General features: G+C 44.7%; 16 non-coding genes across 16 annotated transcripts; all 16 read right to left on the minus strand.

Annotated features, from left to right (window-relative positions):
- Window positions 1-161: 161 nt before the first annotated feature.
- Window positions 162-233, minus strand: trnae-uuc (transfer RNA glutamic acid (anticodon UUC)). Its single transcript has one exon. It is a non-coding gene; the product is annotated as a tRNA-Glu (tRNA).
- A 1,826-nt stretch (window positions 234-2,059) lies between these two features.
- On the minus strand, window positions 2,060-2,131 carry trnae-uuc (transfer RNA glutamic acid (anticodon UUC)). The gene has a single exon. It is a non-coding gene; the product is annotated as a tRNA-Glu (tRNA).
- Window positions 2,132-3,016: 885 nt separating this feature from the next.
- trnae-cuc (transfer RNA glutamic acid (anticodon CUC)) lies at window positions 3,017-3,088 on the minus strand. Its single transcript has one exon. It is a non-coding gene; the product is annotated as a tRNA-Glu (tRNA).
- A 1,826-nt stretch (window positions 3,089-4,914) lies between these two features.
- Window positions 4,915-4,986, minus strand: trnae-cuc (transfer RNA glutamic acid (anticodon CUC)). Its single transcript has one exon. It is a non-coding gene; the product is annotated as a tRNA-Glu (tRNA).
- Window positions 4,987-5,853: 867 nt separating this feature from the next.
- On the minus strand, window positions 5,854-5,925 carry trnae-uuc (transfer RNA glutamic acid (anticodon UUC)). Its single transcript has one exon. It is a non-coding gene; the product is annotated as a tRNA-Glu (tRNA).
- Window positions 5,926-6,810: 885 nt separating this feature from the next.
- trnae-cuc (transfer RNA glutamic acid (anticodon CUC)) lies at window positions 6,811-6,882 on the minus strand. Its single transcript has one exon. It is a non-coding gene; the product is annotated as a tRNA-Glu (tRNA).
- Window positions 6,883-7,749: 867 nt separating this feature from the next.
- trnae-uuc (transfer RNA glutamic acid (anticodon UUC)) lies at window positions 7,750-7,821 on the minus strand. The gene has a single exon. It is a non-coding gene; the product is annotated as a tRNA-Glu (tRNA).
- An 885-nt stretch (window positions 7,822-8,706) lies between these two features.
- trnae-cuc (transfer RNA glutamic acid (anticodon CUC)) lies at window positions 8,707-8,778 on the minus strand. Its single transcript has one exon. It is a non-coding gene; the product is annotated as a tRNA-Glu (tRNA).
- Window positions 8,779-9,646: 868 nt separating this feature from the next.
- Window positions 9,647-9,718, minus strand: trnae-uuc (transfer RNA glutamic acid (anticodon UUC)). The gene has a single exon. It is a non-coding gene; the product is annotated as a tRNA-Glu (tRNA).
- Window positions 9,719-11,543: 1,825 nt separating this feature from the next.
- On the minus strand, window positions 11,544-11,615 carry trnae-uuc (transfer RNA glutamic acid (anticodon UUC)). The gene has a single exon. It is a non-coding gene; the product is annotated as a tRNA-Glu (tRNA).
- A 1,826-nt stretch (window positions 11,616-13,441) lies between these two features.
- On the minus strand, window positions 13,442-13,513 carry trnae-uuc (transfer RNA glutamic acid (anticodon UUC)). The gene has a single exon. It is a non-coding gene; the product is annotated as a tRNA-Glu (tRNA).
- An 885-nt stretch (window positions 13,514-14,398) lies between these two features.
- On the minus strand, window positions 14,399-14,470 carry trnae-cuc (transfer RNA glutamic acid (anticodon CUC)). Its single transcript has one exon. It is a non-coding gene; the product is annotated as a tRNA-Glu (tRNA).
- Window positions 14,471-15,339: 869 nt separating this feature from the next.
- On the minus strand, window positions 15,340-15,411 carry trnae-uuc (transfer RNA glutamic acid (anticodon UUC)). Its single transcript has one exon. It is a non-coding gene; the product is annotated as a tRNA-Glu (tRNA).
- An 885-nt stretch (window positions 15,412-16,296) lies between these two features.
- trnae-cuc (transfer RNA glutamic acid (anticodon CUC)) lies at window positions 16,297-16,368 on the minus strand. Its single transcript has one exon. It is a non-coding gene; the product is annotated as a tRNA-Glu (tRNA).
- A 1,826-nt stretch (window positions 16,369-18,194) lies between these two features.
- Window positions 18,195-18,266, minus strand: trnae-cuc (transfer RNA glutamic acid (anticodon CUC)). Its single transcript has one exon. It is a non-coding gene; the product is annotated as a tRNA-Glu (tRNA).
- Window positions 18,267-19,133: 867 nt separating this feature from the next.
- Window positions 19,134-19,205, minus strand: trnae-uuc (transfer RNA glutamic acid (anticodon UUC)). The gene has a single exon. It is a non-coding gene; the product is annotated as a tRNA-Glu (tRNA).
- Window positions 19,206-23,430: the final 4,225 nt, after the last annotated feature.

Here is a 23,430-nt window from a genome sequence, read left to right on the forward strand (position 1 = left end):
GGCATTTTACAGAAGGCAAGAAAGTACATTGTGTGTCACTCGAATGGGTTGTGAGATAAAGGAATGATGGGCAGCCCCTTGTTGCAACCACAGCAGTTTCAAACTGATAGCGATCAGGAGCAATCACTGGCATCAGAACGAAAAGCACTTCGCAAATAACGTTCCCTGACCGGGAATCGAACCCGGGCCGCGACGGTGAATGCGCCGAATCCTAACCACTGGACCACCAGGGAAGCGCATGGCACGATATTGCAGGCCATCAGTCCAAGCCTCTTTTTCCTATTTGTCTCTGCATTTCACGTCCCTTTCTCCCCAAACAAGCTGCTCGGCCAAAATGGCATTTTCTTTTAGTACACAAGAACACAGAACATTCAGGGCACAAAAGGAGGCCATTCGGCCCATCGTGTCTGCGACGGTCATCGAAGAACATGAAACACTTGTTCAGACAATGACAGCACCAAGTTCGGGTTGGCATGCACTCGAAATGGATGAAAGATGTTGGGCATTGAGGGACGATGGGTTTTGATGATGCCAGGAGAAATAAACTCAAAGATCTCATCTCCCTCCTTTCAGATACTGATAATGTTCAAGCGATGTTCTCACTGCCTCAGGCCCATTATCTCCAGTCGCACACTCCTTCCAATCTTGCACATCTTCCTAAGCTTTGAAACCGCTCATTTTTTACACTGGAATTCAATTTGAAGAAAGAGGTGCTGTGATTAGTTGGTCTTGTTAAGGAGATGTCGTGCCAGGAGAGACATAAATGGCTAATGAGAACAGTTACTGTTCTGACACTGTGAGCTACAGTTAAAGGTTGGCGACAATTAAAGTGACAAGCAACAGGTCTTTTCCGAATCTTGGGAGAAATGGCAAAAAAAATCTTCCCACAAACTTTGATCAGCGTCAACACATTTTAAAGAAATTTAGGCATTTTACAGAAGGCATGAAAGTGCATTGTGTGTCGCTCTAATGGCTTGTTAGATTAAAGAATGATCGGCTGCCCGCTGCTCGATGAGCATTGATGGTGGCGAAAAAGCCAATGTTGATCAGGAGCAAGCATTGGGCTCAGTGGTGAGACATTCGTTGGTACCAGAATGACGAGCACCAAGAAAGCAATCTTCCCTGACCGGGAATCGAACCCAAGCCGCGGCGATGAGAGCGCAGAATCCTAACCACGAGACCACCAGGGAAACTACGGCTGATGCATGCGAGAGAGGAGTCCAACCTTTTCTTTCCTAATTGTCCCTTTGAAATTCAGGTCTCCTTCGATCCAAAAAAAATTTGCTCGCCCAAAATGGCATTTTCTTTTAGTACATCGAAACATAGAACATTCACGGCACAGAGGGAGGCCATTCGGCCCATCGTGTTTGTGTCGGTCATCGAACAACATAAAACACTGGTTCAGACAATGACAGCACCAAGATCGGGTTGGCATGCACACAAAATGGATGAAAGATGATGGACTTTGAGAGACGATGGGTTTTGCAGATGCCAGGATAAATAAACTGAAAGAGCTCATCAGCCTGCTTCTTTCAGATACTGAATGTCTTTATGCTCAAGAGATGTTCTCACTGCCTCAGGCCCATTATCTCCAGTCGCACACTCCTTCCAATCTTGCACACCTCCCTTCGCTTTGAAAGCGTGCATTTTTTTTTACACTGGGCCTCATTTTGAAGAAAGCGGTGCTGTGATCAGCTGGTGTTGTTAAGGAGATGTAGTGGCAGAAGAGACATAAAAGTCTTATATAACAGAGACTGTTCTGACACTGTGAGCTATAGTTAAAGGTTTGCGACAATTAGAGTGTCAGGCAGCAGATCTTTTCCAAATCTGCTGGAAATGGCAACAAAAACCTTCCCACAAACTTTGATCAGCGTCACGACTCTTTAAAAATAAATACTGGCATTTTACAGAAGGCAAGAAAGTACATTGTGTGTCACTCTAATGGGTTGTGAGATAAAGGAATGATGGGCAGCCCCTTGTTGCAACCACAGCAGTGTAAAACTGATAGCGATCAGGAGCGATCACTGGCATCAGAACGAACAGCACTTTGCAAATAACGTTCCCTGACCGGGAATCTAACCCGGGCCGCGGCGATGAAAGCGCCGAATCCTAACCACTAGAACACCAGGGAAGCACATGGCACGATCTTGCAGGCCATCAGTCCAAGCCTCTTTTTCCTATTTGTCTCTGCATTTCACGTCCCTTTCTCCCTCAACAAGCTGCTCGGCCAAAATGGCATTTTCTTTTTGTACATAGAAACACAGAACATTCAGGGCACAAAAGGAGGCCATTCGGCCCATCGTGTCTGCGACGGTCATCGAAGAACATGAAACACTTGTTCAGACAATGACAGCACCAAGTTCGGGTCGGCATGCACTCGAAATGGATGAAAGATGTTGGGCATTGAGGGACGATGGGTTTTGATGATGCCAGGTGAAATAAACTCAAAGATCTCATCTCCCTCCTTTCAGATACTGATAATGTTCAAGCGATGTTCTCACTGCCTCAGGCCCATTATCTCCAGTCGCACACTCCTTCCAATCTTGCACATCTTCCTTAGCTTTGAAACCGCTCATTTTTTACACTGGAATTCAATTTGAAGAAAGAGGTGCTGTGATTAGTTGGTCTTGTTAAGGAGATGTCGTGCCAGGAGAGACATAAATGGCTAATGAGAACAGTTACTGTTCTGACACTGTGAGCTACAGTTAAAGGTTGGCGACAATTAAAGTGACAAGCAACAGGTCTTTTCCGAATCTTGGGAGAAATGGCAAAAAAAATCTTCCGACAAACTTTGATCAGCGTCAACACATTTTAAAGAAATGTAGGCATTTTACAGAAGGCATGAAAGTGCATTGTGTGTCGCTCTAATGGCTTGTTAGATTAAAGAATGATCGGCTGGCCGCTGCTCGATTAGCATTTGTGGTGGCGAAAAAGCGAATGTTGATCAGGAGCAAGCATTGGGCTCAGTGGTGGGACATTCGTTGGCACCAGAACGACGAGCACCAAGAAAGCAATCTTCCCTGACCGGGAATCGAACCCGGGCCGCAGCGGTGAGAGCGCAGAATCCTAACCACTAGACCACCAGGGAAGCTACGGCTGATGCATGCGAGAGAGGAGTCCAACCTTTTCTTTCCTAATTGTCCCTTTGAAATTCAGGTCTCTTTCGATCCAAAAAAAAGCTGCTCGCCCAAAATGGCATTTTCTTTTAGTACATCGAAACATAGAACATTCACGGCACAGTGGGAGGCCATTCGGCCCATCGTGTTTGTGACGGTCATCGAACAACATAAAACACTGGTTCAGACAATGACAGCACCAAGTTCGGGTTGGCATGCACACAAAATGGATGAAAGATGATGGACTTTGAGAGACGATGGGTTTTGCAGATGCCAGGATAAATAAACTGAAAGAGCTCATCAGCCTGCTTCTTTCAGATACTGAATGTCTTTATGCTCAAGAGATGTTCTCACTGCCTCAGGCCCATTATCTCCAGTCGCACACTCCTTCCAATCTTGCACACCTCCCTTCGCTTTGAAAGCGTGCATTTTTTTTTACACTGGGCCTCATTTTGAAGAAAGCGGTGCTGTGATCAGCTGGTGTTGTTAAGGAGATGTAGTGGCAGAAGAGACATAAAAGTCTTATATAACAGAGACTGTTCTGACACTGTGAGCTATAGTTAAAGGTTTGCGACAATTAGAGTGTCAGGCAGCAGATCTTTTCCAAATCTGCTGGAAATGGCAACAAAAACCTTCCCACAAACTTTGATCAGCGTCACGACTCTTTTAAAATAAATACTGGCATTTTACAGAAGGCAAGAAAGTACATTGTGTGTCACTCGAATGGGTTGTGAGATAAAGGAATGATGGGCAGCCCCTTGTTGCAACCACAGCAGTTTAAAACTGATAACGATCAGGAGCGATCACCGGCATCAGATCGAACAGCACTTCGCAAATAACGTTCCCTGATCGGTAATTGAACCCGGGCCGCGGCGGTGAAAGCGCCAAATCCTAACCACTAGACCACCAGGGAAGCGCATGGCACGATCTTGCAGGCCATCAGTCCAAGCCTCTTTTTCCTATTTGTCTCTGCATTTCACGTCCCTTTCTCCCCAAACAAGCTGCTCGGCCAAAATGGCATTTTCTTTTAGTACATAGAAACACAGAACATTCAGGGCACAAAAGGAGGCCATTCGGCCCATCGTGTCTGCGACGGTCATCGAAGAACATGAAACACTTGTTCAGGCAATGACAGCACCAAGTTCGGGTCGGCATGCACTCGAAATGGATTGAAGATGTTGGGCATTGAGGGACGATGGGTTTTGATGATGCCAGGAGAAATAAACTCAAAGATCTCATCTCCCTCCTTTCAGATACTGATAATGTTCAAGAGATGTTCTCACTGCCTCAGGCCCATTATCTCCAGTCGCACACTCCTTCCAATCTTGCACATCTTCCTTAGCTTTGAAACCGCTCATTTTTTACACTGGAATTCAATTTGAAGAAAGAGGTGCTGTGATTAGTTGGTCTTGTTAAGGAGATGTCGTGCCAGGAGAGACATAAATGGCTAATGAGAACAGTTACTGTTCTGACACTGTGAGCTACAGTTAAAGGTTGGCGACAATTAAAGTGACAAGCAACAGGTCTTTTCCGAATCTTGGGAGAAATGGCAAAAAAAATCTTCCCACAAACTTTGATCAGCGTCAACACATTTTAAAGAAATGTAGGCATTTTACAGAAGGCATGAAAGTTCATTGTATGTCGCTCTAATGGCTTGTTAGATTAAAGAATGATCGGCTGCCCGCTGCTCGATCAGCATTTGTGGTGGCGAAAAAGCTAATGTTGATCAGGAGCAAGTATTGGGCTCAGTGGTGGGACATTCGTTGGTCCCAGAACGACGAGCACCAAGAAAGCAATGTTCCCTGACCGGGAATCGAACCCGGGCCGCGGCGGTGAGAGCGCCGAATCCTAACCACTAGACCACCAGGGAAGCTACGGTTGATGCATGCGAGAGAGGAGTCCAACCTTTTCTTTCCTAATTGTCCCTTTGAAATTCAGGTCTCTTTCGATCCAAAAAAAAGCTGCTCGCCGAAAATGGCATTTTCTTTTAGTACATCGAAACATAGAACATTCACGGCACAGTGGGAGGCCATTCGGCCCATCGTGTTTGTGACGGTCATCGAACAACATAAAACACTGGTTCAGACAATGACAGCACCAAGGTCGGGTAGGCATGCACACAAAATGGATGAAAGATGATGGACTTTGAGAGACGATGGGTTTTGCAGATGCCAGGATAAATAAACTGAAAGAGCTCAGCAGCCTGCTTCTTTCAGATACTGAATGTCTTTATGCTCAAGAGATGTTCTCACTGCCTCAGGCCCATTATCTCCAGTCGCACACTCCTTCCAATCTTGCACACCTCCCTTCGCTTTGAAAGCGTGCATTTTTTTTTACACTGGGCCTCATTTTGAAGAAGCGGTGCTGTGATCAGCTGGTGTTGTTAAGGAGATGCAGTGGCAGAAGAGACATAAAAGTCTTATATAACAGAGACTGTTCTGACACTGTGAGCTATAGTTCAAGGTTTGCGACAATTAAAGTGACAAGCAACAGGTCTCTTCCGAATCTTGGGAGAAATGGCAAAAAAAATCTTCCCACAAACTTTGATCAGCGTCACGACTTTTAAAATAAATACTGGAATGTTACAGAAGGCAAGAAAGTACATTGTGTGTCACTCTAATGGGTTGTGAGATAAAGGAATGATGGGCAGCCCCTTGTTGCAACCACAGCAGTTTAAAACTGATTACGATCAGGAGCGATCACCAGCATCAGAACGAACAGCACTTCGCAAATAACGTTCCCTGACCGGGAATCGAACCCGGGCCGCGGCGGTGAAAGCGCCGAATCCTAACCACTAGACCACCAGGGAAGCACATGGCACGATCTTGCAGGCCATCAGTCCAAGCCTCTTTTTCCTATTTGTCTCTGCATTTCACGTCCCTTTCTCCCCAAACAAGCTGATCGGCCAAAATGGCATTTTCTTTTAGGACATCGAAACACAGAACATTCAGGGCACAAAAGGAGGCCATTCGGCCCATCGTGTCTGCGACGGTCATCGAAGAACATGAAACACTTGTTCAGACAATGACAGCACCAAGTTCGGGTCGGCATGCACTCGAAATGGATGAAAGATGTTGGGCATTGAGGGACGATGGGTTTTGATGATGCCAGGAGAAATAAACTCAAAGATCTCATCTCCCTCCTTTCAGATACTGATAATGTTCAAGAGATGTTCTCACTGCCTCAGGCCCATTATCTCCAGTCGCACACTCCTTCCAATCTTGCACATCTTCCTTAGCTTTGAAACCGCTCATTTTTTACACTGGAATTCAATTTGAAGAAAGAGGTGCTGTGATTAGTTGGTCTTGTTAAGGAGATGTCGTGCCAGGAGAGACATAAATGGCTAATGAGAACAGTTACTGTTCTGACACTGTGAGCTACAGTTAAAGGTTGGCGACAATTAAAGTGACAAGCAACAGGTCTTTTCCGAATCTTGGGAGAAATGGCAAAAAAAATCTTCCGACAAACTTTGATCAGCGTCAACACATTTTAAAGAAATGTAGGCATTTTACAGAAGGCATGAAAGTGCATTGTGTGTCGCTCTAATGGCTTGTTAGATTAAAGAATGATCGGCTGCCCGCTGCTCGATCAGCATTTGTGGTGGCGAAAAAGCTAATGTTGATCAGGAGCAAGCATTGGGCTCAGTGGTGGGACATTCGTTGGTCCCAGAACGACGAGCACCAAGAAAGCAATGTTCCCTGACCGGGAATCGAACCCGGGCCGCGGCGGTGAGAGCGCCGAATCCTAACCACTAGATCACCAGGGAAGCTACGGTTGATGCATGCGAGAGAGGAGTCCAACCTTTTCTTTCCTAATTGTCCCTTTGAAATTCAGGTCTCTTTCGATCCAAAAAAAAGCTGCTCGCCGAAAATGGCATTTTCTTTTAGTACATCGAAACATAGAACATTCACGGCACAGTGGGAGGCCATTCGGCCCATCGTGTTTGTGACGGTCATCGAACAACATAAAACACTGGTTCAGACAATGACAGCACCAAGGTCGGGTAGGCATGCACACAAAATGGATGAAAGATGATGGACTTTGAGAGACGATGGGTTTTGCAGATGCCAGGATAAATAAACTGAAAGAGCTCAGCAGCCTGCTTCTTTCAGATACTGAATGTCTTTATGCTCAAGAGATGTTCTCACTGCCTCAGGCCCATTATATCCAGTCGCACACTCCTTCCAATCTTGCACACCTCCCTTCGCTTTGAAAGCGTGCATTTTTTTTTACACTGGGCCTCATTTTGAAGAAGCGGTGCTGTGATCAGCTGGTGTTGTTAAGGAGATGCAGTGGCAGAAGAGACATAAAAGTCTGATATAACAGAGACTGTTCTGACACTGTGAGCTATAGTTAAAGGTTTGCGACAATTAAAGTGACAAGCAACAGGTCTCTTCCGAATCTTGGGAGAAATGGCAAAAAAAATCTTCCCACAAACTTTGATCAGCGTCACGACTTTTAAAATAAATACTGGCATTTTACAGAAGGCAAGAAAGTACATTGTGTGTCACTCTAATGGGTTGTGAGATAAAGGAATGATGGGCAGCCCCTTGTCACAACCACAGCAGTTTAAAACTGATTACGATCAGGAGCGATCACCAGCATCAGAACGAACAGCACTTCGCAAATAACGTTCCCTGACCGGGAACCGAACCCGGGCCGCGGCGGTGAAAGCGCCAAATCCGAACCACTAGACCACCAGGGAAGCACATGGCACGATCTTGCAGGCCATCAGTCCAAGCCTCTTTTTCCTATTTGTCTCTGCATTTCACGTCCCTTTCTCCCCAAACAAGCTGATCGGCCAAAATGGCATTTTCTTTTAGGACATCGAAACACAGAACATTCAGGGCACAAAAGGAGGCCATTCGGCCCATCGTGTCTGCGACGGTCATCGAAGAACATGAAACACTTGTTCAGACAATGACAGCACCAAGTTCGGGTCGGCATGCACTCGAAATGGATGAAAGATGTTGGGCATTGAGGGACGATGGGTTTTGATGATGCCAGGAGAAATAAACTCAAAGATCTCATCTCCCTCCTTTCAGATACTGATAATGTTCAAGAGATGTTCTCACTGCCTCAGGCCCATTATCTCCAGTCGCACACTCCTTCCAATCTTGCACATCTTCCTTAGCTTTGAAACCGCTCATTTTTTACACTGGAATTCAATTTGAAGAAAGAGGTGCTGTGATTAGTTGGTCTTGTTAAGGAGATGTCGTGCCAAGAGAGACATAAATGGCTAATGAGAACAGTTACTGTTCTGACACTGTGAGCTACAGTTAAAGGTTGGCGACAATTAAAGTGACAAGCAACAGGTCTTTTCCGAATCTTGGGAGAAATGGCAAAAAAAATCTTCCCACAAACTTTGATCAGCGTCAACACATTTTAAAGAAATGTAGGCATTTTACAGAAGGCATGAAAGTGCATTGTGTGTCGCTCTAATGGCTTGTTAGATTAAAGAATGATCGGCTGCCCGCTGCTCGATCAGCATTTGTGGTGGCGAAAAAGCTAATGTTGATCAGGAGCAAGCATTGGGCTCAGTGGTGGGACATTCGTTGGTACCAGAACGACGAGCACCAAGAAAGCAATCTTCCCTGACCGGGAATCGAACCCGGGCCATGGCGGTGAGAGCGCCAAATCCTAACCACTAGACCACCAGGGAAGCTACGGCTGATGCATGCGAGAGAGGAGTCCAACCTTTTCTTTCCTAATTGTCCCTTTGAAATTCAGGTCTCCTTCGATCCAAAAAAAATTTGCTCGCCCAAAATGGCATTTTCTTTTAGTACATCGAAACATAGAACATTCACGGCACAGAGGGAGGCCATTCGGCCCATCGTGTTTGTGACGGTCATCGAACAACATAAAACACTGGTTCAGACAATGACAGCACCAAGTTCGGGTAGGCATGCACACAAAATGGATGAAAGATGATGGACTTTGAGAGACGATAGGTTTTGCAGATGCCAGGATAAATAAACTGAAAGAGCTCAGCAGCCTGCTTCTTTCAGATACTGAATGTCTTTATGCTCAAGAGATGTTCTCACTGCCTCAGGCCCATTATCTCCAGTCGCACACTCCTTCCAATCTTGCACACCTCCCTTCGCTTTGAAAGCGTGCATTTTTTTTTACACTGGGCCTCATTTTGAAGAAAGCGGTGCTGTGATCAGCTGGTGTTGTTAAGGAGATGTAGTGGCAGAAGAGACATAAAAGTCTAAAAAACAGTGACTGTTCTGACACTGTGAGCTATAGTTAAAGGTTGGCGACAATTAGAGTGTCAGGCAGCAGATCTTTTCCAAATCTGCTGGAAATGGCAACAAAAACCTTCCCACAAACTTTGATCAGCGTCACGACTCTTTTAAAATAAATACTGGAATTTTACAGAAGGCAAGAAAGTACATTGTGTGTCACTCTAATGGGTTGTGAGATAAAGGAATGATGGGCAGCCCCTTGTTGCAATCACAGCAGTGTAAAACTGATAGCGATCAGGAGCAATCACTGGCATCAGAACGAACAGCACTTCGCAAATAACGTTCTCTGACCGGGAATCGAACCCGGGCCGCGGCGGTGAAAGCGCCGAATCCTAACCACTAGACCACCAGGGAAGCGCATGGCATGATCTTGCAGGCCATCAGTCCAAGCCTCTTTTTCATATTTGTCTCTGCATTTCACGTCCTTTTCTCCCCAAACAAGCTGCTCGGCCAAAATGGCATTTTCTTTTAGGACATGGAAACACAGAACATTCAGGGCACAAAAGGAGGCCATTCGGCCCATCGTGTCTGCGACGGTCATCGAAGAACATGAAACACTTGTTCAGACAATGACAGCACCAAGTTCGGGTCGGCATGCACTCGAAATGGATGAAAGATGTTGGGCATTGAGGGACGATGGGTTTTGATGATGCCAGGAGAAATAAACTCAAAGATCTCATCTCCCTCCTTTCAGATACTGATAATGTTCAAGAGATGTTCTCACTGCCTCAGGCCCATTATCTCCAGTCGCACACTCCTTCCAATCTTGCACATCTTCCTTAGCTTTGAAACCGCTCATTTTTTACACTGGAATTCAATTTGAAGAAAGAGGTGCTGTGATTAGTTGGTCTTGTTAAGGAGATGTCGTGCCAGGAGAGACATAAATGGCTAATGAGAACAGTTACTGTTCTGACACTGTGAACTACAGTTGAAGGTTGGCGACAATTAAAGTGACAAGCAACAGGTCTTTTCCGAATCTTAGGAGAAATGGCAAAAAAAATCTTCCCACAAACTTTGATCAGCGTCACACATTTTAAAGAAATGTAGGCATTTTACAGAAGGCATGAAAGTGCATTGTGTGTCGCTCTAATGGCTTGTTAGATTAAAGAATGATCGGCTGCCCGCTGCTCGATTAGCATTTATGGTGGCGAAAAAGCTAATGTTGATCAGGAGCAAGCGTTGGGCTCAGTGGTGAGACATTCGTTGGTACCAGAATGACGAGCACCAAGAAAGCAATCTTCCCTGACCGGGAATCGAAGCCAAGCCGCGGCGATGAGAGCGCAGAATCCTAACCACGAGACCACCAGGGAAGCTACGGCTGATGCATGCGAGAGAGGAGTCCAACCTTTTCTTTCCTAATTGTCCCTTTGAAATTCAGGTCTCTTTCGATCCAAAAAAAATTTGCTCGCCCAAAATGGCATTTTCTTTTAGTACATCGAAACATAGAACATTCACGGCACAGAGGGAGGCCATTCGGCCCATCGTGTTTGTGTCGGTCATCGAACAACATAAAACACTGGTTCAGACAATGACAGCACCAAGATCGGGTTGGCATGCACACAAAATGGATGAAAGATGATGGACTTTGAGAGACGATGGGTTTTGCAGATGCCAGGATAAATAAACTGAAAGAGCTAAGCAGCCTGCTTCTTTCAGATACTGAATGTCTTTATGCTCAAGAGATGTTCTCACTGCCTCAGGCCCATTATCTCCAGTCGCACACTCCTTCCAATCTTGCACACCTCCCTTCGCTTTGAAAGCGTGCATTTTTTTTTGCACTGGGCCTCATTTTGAAGAAAGCGGTGCTGTGATCAGCTGGTGTTGTTAAGGAGATGTAGTGGCAGAAGAGACATAAAAGTCTTATATAACAGAGACTGTTCTGACACTGTGAGCTATAGTTAAAGGTTTGCGACAATTAGAGTGTCAGGCAGCAGATCTTTTCCAAATCTGCTGGAAATGGCAACAAAAACCTTCCCACAAACTTTGATCAGCGTCACGACTCTTTAAAAATAAATACTGGCATTTTACAGAAGGCAAGAAAGTACATTGTGTGTCACTCGAATGGGTTGTGAGATAAAGGAATGATGGGCAGCCCCTTGTTGCAACCACAGCAGTTTCAAACTGATAGCGATCAGGAGCAATCACTGGCATCAGAACGAAAAGCACTTCGCAAATAACGTTCCCTGACCGGGAATCGAACCCGGGCCGCGACGGTGAATGCGCCGAATCCTAACCACTGGACCACCAGGGAAGCGCATGGCACGATATTGCAGGCCATCAGTCCAAGCCTCTTTTTCCTATTTGTCTCTGCATTTCACGTCCCTTTCTCCCCAAACAAGCTGCTCGGCCAAAATGGCATTTTCTTTTAGTACACAAGAACACAGAACATTCAGGGCACAAAAGGAGGCCATTCGGCCCATCGTGTCTGCGACGGTCATCGAAGAACATGAAACACTTGTTCAGACAATGACAGCACCAAGTTCGGGTTGGCATGCACTCGAAATGGATGAAAGATGTTGGGCATTGAGGGACGATGGGTTTTGATGATGCCAGGAGAAATAAACTCAAAGATCTCATCTCCCTCCTTTCAGATACTGATAATGTTCAAGCGATGTTCTCACTGCCTCAGGCCCATTATCTCCAGTCGCACACTCCTTCCAATCTTGCACATCTTCCTAAGCTTTGAAACCGCTCATTTTTTACACTGGAATTCAATTTGAAGAAAGAGGTGCTGTGATTAGTTGGTCTTGTTAAGGAGATGTCGTGCCAGGAGAGACATAAATGGCTAATGAGAACAGTTACTGTTCTGACACTGTGAGCTACAGTTAAAGGTTGGCGACAATTAAAGTGACAAGCAACAGGTCTTTTCCGAATCTTGGGAGAAATGGCAAAAAAAATCTTCCCACAAACTTTGATCAGCGTCAACACATTTTAAAGAAATTTAGGCATTTTACAGAAGGCATGAAAGTGCATTGTGTGTCGCTCTAATGGCTTGTTAGATTAAAGAATGATCGGCTGCCCGCTGCTCGATGAGCATTGATGGTGGCGAAAAAGCCAATGTTGATCAGGAGCAAGCATTGGGCTCAGTGGTGAGACATTCGTTGGTACCAGAATGACGAGCACCAAGAAAGCAATCTTCCCTGACCGGGAATCGAACCCAAGCCGCGGCGATGAGAGCGCAGAATCCTAACCACGAGACCACCAGGGAAGCTACGGCTGATGCATGCGAGAGAGGAGTCCAACCTTTTCTTTCCTAATTGTCCCTTTGAAATTCAGGTCTCCTTCGATCCAAAAAAAATTTGCTCGCCCAAAATGGCATTTTCTTTTAGTACATCGAAACATAGAACATTCACGGCACAGAGGGAGGCCATTCGGCCCATCGTGTTTGTGTCGGTCATCGAACAACATAAAACACTGGTTCAGACAATGACAGCACCAAGATCGGGTTGGCATGCACACAAAATGGATGAAAGATGATGGACTTTGAGAGACGATGGGTTTTGCAGATGCCAGGATAAATAAACTGAAAGAGCTCATCAGCCTGCTTCTTTCAGATACTGAATGTCTTTATGCTCAAGAGATGTTCTCACTGCCTCAGGCCCATTATCTCCAGTCGCACACTCCTTCCAATCTTGCACACCTCCCTTCGCTTTGAAAGCGTGCATTTTTTTTTACACTGGGCCTCATTTTGAAGAAAGCGGTGCTGTGATCAGCTGGTGTTGTTAAGGAGATGTAGTGGCAGAAGAGACATAAAAGTCTTATATAACAGAGACTGTTCTGACACTGTGAGCTATAGTTAAAGGTTTGCGACAATTAGAGTGTCAGGCAGCAGATCTTTTCCAAATCTGCTGGAAATGGCAACAAAAACCTTCCCACAAACTATGATCAGCGTCACGACTCTTTTAAAATAAATACTGGAATTTTACAGAAGGCAAGAAAGTACATTGTGTGTCACTCTAATGGGTTGTGAGATAAAGGAATGATGGGCAGCCCCTTGTTGCAACCACAGCAGTTTAAAACTGATAGCGATCAGGAGCGATCACCGGCATCAGAACAAACAGCACTTCGCAAATAACGTTCCCTGACCGGGAATCGAACCCGGGCCGCGGCGGTGAAAGCGCCAAATCCTAACCACTAGACCACCAGGGAAGCGCATGGCACGATCTTGCAGGCCATCAGTCCAAGCCTCTTTTTCCTATTTGTCTCTGCATTTCACGTCCCTTTCTCCCCAAACAAGCTGCTCGGCCAAAATGGCATTTTCTTTTAGTACATAGAAACACAGAACATTCAGGGCACAAAAGGAGGCCATTCGGCCCATCGTGTCTGCGACGGTCATCGAAGAACATGAAACACTTGTTCAGACAATGACAGCACCAAGTTCGGGTCGGCATGCACTCGAAATGGATGAAAGATGTTGGGCATTGAGGGACGATGGGTTTTGATGATGCCAGGAGAAATAAACTCAAAGATCTCATCTCCCTCCTTTCAGATACTGATAATGTTCAAGAGATGTTCTCACTGCCTCAGGCCCATTATCTCCAGTCGCACACTCCTTCCAATCTTGCACATCTTCCTTAGCTTTGAAACCGCTCATTTTTTACACTGGAATTCAATTTGAAGAAAGAGGTGCTGTGATTAGTTGGTCTTGTTAAGGAGATGTCGTGCCAGGAGAGACATAAATGGCTAATGAGAACAGTTACTGTTCTGACACTGTGAGCTACAGTTAAAGGTTGGCGACAATTAAAGTGACAAGCAACAGGTCTTTTCCGAATCTTGGGAGAAATGGCAAAAAAAATCTTCCCACAAACTTTGATCAGCGTCAACACATTTTAAAGAAATGTAGGCATTTTACAGAAGGCATGAAAGTGCATTGTGTGTCGCTCTAATGGCTTGTTAGATTAAAGAATGATCGGCTGCCCGCTGCTCGATTAGCATTTCTGGTGGCGAAAAAGCCAATGTTGATCAGGAGCAAGCATTGGGCTCAGTGGTGAGACATTCGTTGGTACCAGAATGACGAGCACCAAGAAAGCAATGTGCCCTGACCGGGAATCGAACCCAGGCCGCGGCGGTGAGAGCGCAGAATCCTAACCACTAGACCACCAGGGAAGCTACGGCTGATGCATGCGAGAGAGGAGTCCAACCTTTTCTTTCCTAATTGTCCCTTTGAAATTCAGGTCTCTTTCGATCCAAAAAAAAGCTGCTCGCCCAAAATGGCATTTTCTTTTGGTACATCGAAACATCGAACATTCACGGCACAGTGGGAGGCCATTCGGCCCATCGTGTTTGTGACGGTCATCGAACAACATAAAACACTGGTTCAGACAATGACAGCACCAAGTTTGGGTAGGCATGCACACAAAATGGATGAAAGATGATGGACTTTGAGAGACGATGGGTTTTGCAGATGCCAGGATAAATAAACTGAAAGAGCTCAGCAGCCTGCTTCTTTCAGATACTGAATGTCTTTATGCTCAAGAGATGTTCTCACTGCCTCAGGCCCATTATCTCCAGTCGCACACTCCTTCCAATCTTGCACACCTCCCTTCGCTTTGAAAGCGTGCATTTTTTTTTACACTGGGCCTCATTTTGAAGAAAGCGGTGCTGTGATCAGCTGGTGTTGTTAAGGAGATGTAGTGGCAGAAGAGACATAAAAGTCTTATATAACAGAGACTGTTCTGACACTGTGAGCTATAGTTAAAGGTTTGCGACAATTAGAGTGTCAGGCAGCAGATCTTTTCCAAATCTGCTGGAAATGGCAACAAAAACCTTCCCACAAACTTTGATCAGCGTCACGACTCTTTAAAAATAAATACTGGCATTTTACAGAAGGCAAGAAAGTACATTGTGTGTCACTCTAATGGGTTGTGAGATAAAGGAATGATGGGCAGCCCCTTGTTGCAACCACAGCAGTTTAAAACTGATAGCGATCAGGAGCGATCACTGGCATCAGAACGAACAGCACTTTGCAAATAACGTTCCCTGACCGGGAATCTAACCCGGGCCGCGGCGATGAAAGCGCCGAATCCTAACCACTAGAACACCAGGGAAGCACATGGCACGATCTTGCAGGCCATCAGTCCAAGCCTCTTTTTGCTATTTGTCTCTGCATTTCACGTCCCTTTCTCCCTCAACAAGCTGCTCGGCCAAAATGGCATTTTCTTTTTGGACATAGAAACACAGAACATTCAGGGCACAAAAGGAGGCCATTCGGCCCATCGTGTCTGCGACGGTCATCGAAGAACATGAAACACTTGTTCAGACAATGACAGCACCAAGTTCGGGTCGGCATGCACTCGAAATGGATGAAAGATGTTGGGCATTGAGGGACGATGGGTTTTGATGATGCCAGGTGAAATAAACTCAAAGATCTCATCTCCCTCCTTTCAGATACTGATAATGTTCAAGCGATGTTCTCACTGCCTCAGGCCCATTATCTCCAGTCGCACACTCCTTCCAATCTTGCACATCTTCCTTAGCTTTGAAACCGCTCATTTTTTACACTGGAATTCAATTTGAAGAAAGAGGTGCTGTGATTAGTTGGTCTTGTTAAGGAGATGTCGTGCCAGGAGAGACATAAATGGCTCATGAGAACAGTTACTGTTCTGACACTGTGAGCTACAGTTAAAGGTTGGCGACAATTAAAGTGACAAGCAACAGGTCTTTTCCGAATCTTGGGAGAAATGGCAAAAAAAATCTTCCGACAAACTTTGATCAGCGTCAACACATTTTAAAGAAATGTAGGCATTTTACAGAAGGCATGAAAGTGCATTGTGTGTCGCTCTAATGGCTTGTTAGATTAAAGAATGATCGGCTGGCCGCTGCTCGATTAGCATTTGTGGTGGCGAAAAAGCGAATGTTGATCAGGAGCAAGCATTGGGCTCAGTGGTGGGACATTCGTTGGCACCAGAACGACGAGCACCAAGAAAGCAATCTTCCCTGACCGGGAATCGAACCCGGGCCGCAGCGGTGAGAGCGCAGAATCCTAACCACTAGACCACCAGGGAAGCTACGGCTGATGCATGCGAGAGAGGAGTCCAACCTTTTCTTTCCTAATTGTCCCTTTGAAATTCAGGTCTCTTTCGATCCAAAAAAAAGCTGCTCGCCCAAAATGGCATTTTCTTTTAGTACATCGAAACATAGAACATTCACGGCACAGTGGGAGGCCATTCGGCCCATCGTGTTTGTGACGGTCATCGAACAACATAAAACACTGGTTCAGACAATGACAGCACCAAGTTCGGGTTGGCATGCACACAAAATGGATGAAAGATGATGGACTTTGAGAGACGATGGGTTTTGCAGATGCCAGGATAAATAAACTGAAAGAGCTCATCAGCCTGCTTCTTTCAGATACTGAATGTCTTTATGCTCAAGAGATGTTCTCACTGCCTCAGGCCCATTATCTCCAGTCGCACACTCCTTCCAATCTTGCACACCTCCCTTCGCTTTGAAAGCGTGCATTTTTTTTTACACTGGGCCTCATTTTGAAGAAAGCGGTGCTGTGATCAGCTGGTGTTGTTAAGGAGATGTAGTGGCAGAAGAGACATAAAAGTCTTATATAACAGAGACTGTTCTGACACTGTGAGCTATAGTTAAAGGTTTGCGACAATTAGAGTGTCAGGCAGCAGATCTTTTCCAAATCTGCTGGAAATGGCAACAAAAACCTTCCCACAAACTTTGATCAGCGTCACGACTCTTTTAAAATAAATACTGGCATTTTACAGAAGGCAAGAAAGTACATTGTGTGTCACTCGAATGGGTTGTGAGATAAAGGAATGATGGGCAGCCCCTTGTTCCAACCACAGCAGTTTAAAACTGATAACGATCAGGAGCGATCACCGGCATCAGATCGAACAGCACTTCGCAAATAACGTTCCCTGATCGGTAATTGAACCCGGGCCGCGGCGGTGAAAGCGCCAAATCCTAACCACTAGACCACCAGGGAAGCGCATGGCACGATCTTGCAGGCCATCAGTCCAAGCCTCTTTTTCCTATTTGTCTCTGCATTTCACGTCCCTTTCTCCACAAACAAGCTGCTCGGCCAAAATGGCATTTTCTTTTAGTACATAGAAACACAGAACATTCAGGGCACAAAAGGAGGCCATTCGGCCCATCGTGTCTGCGACGGTCATCGAAGAACATGAAACACTTGTTCAGGCAATGACAGCACCAAGTTCGGGTCGGCATGCACTCGAAATGGATTGAAGATGTTGGGCATTGAGGGACGATGGGTTTTGATGATGCCAGGAGAAATAAACTCAAAGATCTCATCTCCCTCCTTTCAGATACTGATAATGTTCAAGAGATGTTCTCACTGCCTCAGGCCCATTATCTCCAGTCGCACACTCCTTCCAATCTTGCACATCTTCCTTAGCTTTGAAACCGCTCATTTTTTACACTGGAATTCAATTTGAAGAAAGAGGTGCTGTGATTAGTTGGTCTTGTTAAGGAGATGTCGTGCCAGGAGAGACATAAATGGCTAATGAGAACAGTTACTGTTCTGACACTGTGAGCTACAGTTAAAGGTTGGCGACAATTAAAGTGACAAGCAACAGGTCTTTTCCGAATCTTGGGAGAAATGGCAAAAAAAATCTTCCCACAAACTTTGATCAGCGTCAACACATTTTAAAGAAATGTAGGCATTTTACAGAAGGCATGAAAGTTCATTGTATGTCGCTCTAATGGCTTGTTAGATTAAAGAATGATCGGCTGCCCGCTGCTCGATCAGCATTTGTGGTGGCGAAAAAGCTAATGTTGATCAGGAGCAAGTATTGGGCTCAGTGGTGGGACATTCGTTGGTCCCAGAACGACGAGCACCAAGAAAGCAATGTTCCCTGACCGGGAATCGAACCCGGGCCGCGGCGGTGAGAGCGCCGAATCCTAACCACTAGACCACCAGGGAAGCTACGGTTGATGCATGCGAGAGAGGAGTCCAACCTTTTCTTTCCTAATTGTCCCTTTGAAATTCAGGTCTCTTTCGATCCAAAAAAAAGCTGCTCGCCGAAAATGGCATTTTCTTTTAGTACATCGAAACATAGAACATTCACGGCACAGTGGGAGGCCATTCGGCCCATCGTGTTTGTGACGGTCATCGAACAACATAAAACACTGGTTCAGACAATGACAGCACCAAGGTCGGGTAGGCATGCACACAAAATGGATGAAAGATGATGGACTTTGAGAGACGATGGGTTTTGCAGATGCCAGGATAAATAAACTGAAAGAGCTCAGCAGCCTGCTTCTTTCAGATACTGAATGTCTTTATGCTCAAGAGATGTTCTCACTGCCTCAGGCCCATTATCTCCAGTCGCACACTCCTTCCAATCTTGCACACCTCCCTTCGCTTTGAAAGCGTGCATTTTTTTTTACACTGGGCCTCATTTTGAAGAAGCGGTGCTGTGATCAGCTGGTGTTGTTAAGGAGATGCAGTGGCAGAAGAGACATAAAAGTCTTATATAACAGAGACTGTTCTGACACTGTGAGCTATAGTTCAAGGTTTGCGACAATTAAAGTGACAAGCAACAGGTCTCTTCCGAATCTTGGGAGAAATGGCAAAAAAAATCTTCCCACAAACTTTGATCAGCGTCACGACTTTTAAAATAAATACTGGAATGTTACAGAAGGCAAGAAAGTACATTGTGTGTCACTCTAATGGGTTGTGAGATAAAGGAATGATGGGCAGCCCCTTGTTGCAACCACAGCAGTTTAAAACTGATTACGATCAGGAGCGATCACCAGCATCAGAACGAACAGCACTTCGCAAATAACGTTCCCTGACCGGGAATCGAACCCGGGCCGCGGCGGTGAAGGCGCCAAATCCTAACCACTGGACCACCAGGGAAGCGCATGGCACGATTTTGCAGGCCATCAGTCCAAGCCTCTTTTTCCTATTTGTCTCTGCATTTCACGTCCCTTTCTCCCCAAACAAGCTGCTCAGCCAAAATGGCATTTTCTTTGAGTACATCGAAACACAGAAAATTCAGGGCACAGAAGGAGGCCATTCGGCCCATCGTGTCTGCGACGGTCATCGAAGAACATGAAACACTTGTTCAGACAATGACAGCACCAAGTTCGGGTCGGCATGCACTCGAAATGGATGAAAGATGTTGGGCATTGAGGGACGATGGGTTTTGCTGATGCCAGGAGAAATAAACTCAAAGATCTTGAGAATCCCTACGTGGTCAGTTTTCGGTAAAATATTAAAATGTCTACGTGGCAAAGAAGCAGAATGCAAAATGGTTAGAAAGGGTTAATTAGTTAGTAACTGAGATTGGTACAGGTGGCCTGGCCTCCTGCTGCGCCATATGTTTGCGTAGTCAGCAGGTTTGCATGGTCTTCGCAATGTAGAGTCTTTGATGTGATTCAAGGACTGGTCTGAATGTCTCCATGTTTATGGCAGATCAATATAGGTAACGAGCTTAGCCAAAGTTGAAAGACATTCCAGGTTGGGAGATAAGGAACAGAAGGGACAGGGAAGAACATTCCAAGTTGGAAGGTGAGGAAGTATCCCCTTTGATGTCTAACAGCAGCATGATCAGCACATGGACGATTTATGATTGGCCGGAAATAATGTAACCTCGCATGGCAACCTGTGCCCGGCTTATGATTGGTGTTGACCCTCGTTAAGTATGTTCCAACCCGATTGATTTGTATAAAAACGTGTGGATTTCTGTATGTTTTTGTTCTTGCTCTGCCAGCATAGAGGGACTCTATCAGGAGTCCAAATCAATGCTGCAGACTAAGAACCCTGCTATTAAAGTTGTGATGAACTTTAAAATGTATTCGACTTCAGTTTTTACTGAACCAGACTGAGGGGAAAGAATCCGGATCGTCATTTGGTGGCCCGTACGGGGATCTTAACGGTCGTTCACCGAGAGTTCGCGGAGTAAGAGGCGGATTGTCTCAGACACGGAGGAAGGAAATGGCGCCCCGATGTAAGTAGTCTTAATTTACTACGTCGGTTTTCCTCCAATCCGTCAGTCTGACGACAACTCGTCCAATCGCTAACACTCGTGTGGCGTCCTTACAAGATTCAGGTCAGTCTGGCGAATACACAGAAATAGCAGGAAGAGGTCAGTGGTCGAATATCACTGAGGGAATAACTTGTAAGCGGTAGGTCAGTGGTTAATATCACTGAGGGTAGTCAGGGTTTAAGTTCCTGGTGATTGGATATAAACAGGAACTAGTGATAAAACTTCGATGCCGCCAAAAAGGCTCAGGAATTAATTTGGAAAAATAACAGAGGTACCACAGCCAAAGAACTAATTGCTTTATGGAGACAGTACTGTAAAAAATATGGATAGAATTAAGTGACTGGACAAATGTTTAAAAGACAGAGACCCGAAAAAGAAAGGTTTTGTTGTTTAAGTGTACTGTCCCTTTAAAAAGCCTGTCTTGATCAGTGTTTTTTTTTGTCGGTGTTGTGGGCCACGCCCCCTTCTTACTGTGTCTTGCGTGTTTTCTTCCTTTGTGTAATGTATCTGTCTTGTCGTGTGTTTAATTCTGATACTGCCGAATTAAAATTGGAGTTATTGAGGTTAAGTGACCTATTAAATTCTGGTTCTTATAAAGTGTGGGCATGTTAAATTCCAGACATGGGATCTTCAAAAAATTGGCATTTTGAATGTTTATTTTGTGATTGGCTGTGGTTTAAAAAGAGGTTAAAAATTAACGGGATACATTAAAAAAACTATCTGGTATCATTGTGATAGGAAAAGTCGGAAAGCTGGAACAGCTCGGAGCGTTCATTATAATCATATCCACTAAAAGTATGTGAAAAAATAGTGTGCAAAAATATAGTACAAAGCAATCCACAAATGTGAGAAGTAAAAAAATCAGTCAAACCTGTGTGAAGAGAAATTTTGAAGGTGGGAACTTAATCTCAAAAGGGAGAAGGATCAAGTTACTCCTGCCACAAGAGCAAGTTAATATTAACCCCTTCCATCCCAAGAAGCCAGACTGTCATGCCAAGAGCAGTTCAAACAGATAGAAATGACCCAGTCAGTTGAGAACTGTCTGAGGCTTGCCCAGAACACAGGTGAACATGAGGTAACAATTGGTATAGGTTATATTAGTAAAATTGTCCCAATTACTCGGAAATGCCAAAGGCTACAATTGACTGAGATATAAGTTTTCACGCTACAGTGAAAAATTGATAAGAAAGGAATGTAAAACAAATCATATGAAAAGGAAGCATAGGTTAGACAATTGGAAGTCCATTACTTGAGCTATGTACTGACACAGGGTACTAAACACCTATCAGTTTTACCCTGCCACAGTATGATAAGGAAGTTTTGACAAGTTCTGGGGCTATTCAATTTTATTTGAAATTAATAGTAGAATACAAGATCTGACCAAAGAGGGGAGACCTTCCCTGACAAATTATATAACTCGCATTGAGAATGCTAAGAAAAGTCAACAATTAGATCAACACCTCCTAACTCAAGTGTTAAAACAAAGAGCGACATGGAATGGAGGTGGACATCGTAAAAAAAGATAGGCAAATATGGAGACGTAAAGGTCTGTGATAAGTGATATAGCAACTGCCTTTGCCTCAGTTGTTAACACCATTGATTTGACAACATTAGATCAAAAGGTCAGAGATTTAGGGTCGCGCATTAAAGATATATTAAAAGATAAATGAAAATACAGATAAGGAATTGTCTGAGGATCAAATGCTGACCATATATTTGCAAAGGATAGCTACAGTGCTAGAAACACATGCCCAAACCATTAATAAATTAATAAAAGAGGAATATAACGTATCTTAGCAGGCGGCTGCTAATGATATCTGCTTAATGTGGTTACATCTTGAAAACACAGAGATTAGGACTTGGAGTTAGAAATTCCAGTCTGCAGCCCTGCGTACATCTGTATGTGGGAGAGACCGTGTTTATTTCAGACAGGCTGCGGGCTTCAGAGAGAGAGCGAGAGAGGGACTAGGCAATTTCTCTCCTGTTTTGTTTTCTAAATTTGTTTCGGGTAAAGGGATTATTCATTTGGATAAATAAATAATAAATGAAGATTTGACAAATTAATCACTTGGGCTCTCAAGAAGAGCCGCAATGGATTTTCTGTGTTTCTTTTAAAACAGGTGACCCTGGGTATTTTTTGGGACCACGTGAGTGTTGATGGTGCAGGATTACCAAGAGTAGTTACAAAGTTACGGTGCAACCTTTGCTGGAGAAATTTGGTGCAGGAAACGATCCAGTGGTGTTAAAGATTTAAGACTTTAGCTGCAAACATCAGCGGATACCAAATGTCACAGCGTGGTGATATCAACCTGATTCTCTTCTTTTGAAAACATTTTGATTTGTTTTGTTTTAACCTATTTGTTGTCTTCCAAGACAGAATGCTCGAGGTGGGGAGATATGGGAATTTCTCTAAAGTCATTGAATTGGGCATGATAAAAAAAATCAATCTGGCATAAATATACAATCTAGTGGAAGTCAGGAAAGTGTAGTTGAGAATAGTAAATTGATAGCTTTCTCATGGAGATATTTGTGTCCTTGCCTATAATGAATAATGAGAAAACTACACTCAATAGCCTGGCCACTACCCTGACATCGGGACCATGCAGGGGGAGATAAGCACTCTAGACACCCCTGATCTTTTTGATAAGATAACCTGAAAACCTAAGAATGGCTACAGTGGACATAAAAGATACAAATGTATGTTGCCATCATCTGAAACGGAGATCAGGATGAAGAACATGATTACAAAGGCCTGTGGCCTGGTGAGCTATTGCAACCACTCTTTAAACAAACCAGTTGCTTTTACAGGACTGAATCCTACAGGACATATGATGTGTGCCATGGAAAATGTTCGGAAATACCATGAGGAAGAAGAGACTGGCCAGCAGAAAGTTAATATCCAAGAACACTAAGCTCATTCCGATGAGATGCTGCTAGTATACGGAGATACATGAAGAAGATACATTGAAGAATGAGTCTCAGACAGGCTCAGTTACTTGACAACAGCACAACAGGAAAATGGTTAATGTGGTCCAGGCGAGTGAGAAATCCTTTTAAACAAGGCACTGACACATGGTCCATAGAGAAACCAAC

Source organism: Heptranchias perlo, chromosome 2 (genome assembly GCF_035084215.1).
Source record: "Heptranchias perlo isolate sHepPer1 chromosome 2, sHepPer1.hap1, whole genome shotgun sequence".
In the NCBI taxonomy this organism is placed as follows: domain Eukaryota; kingdom Metazoa; phylum Chordata; class Chondrichthyes; order Hexanchiformes; family Hexanchidae; genus Heptranchias; species Heptranchias perlo.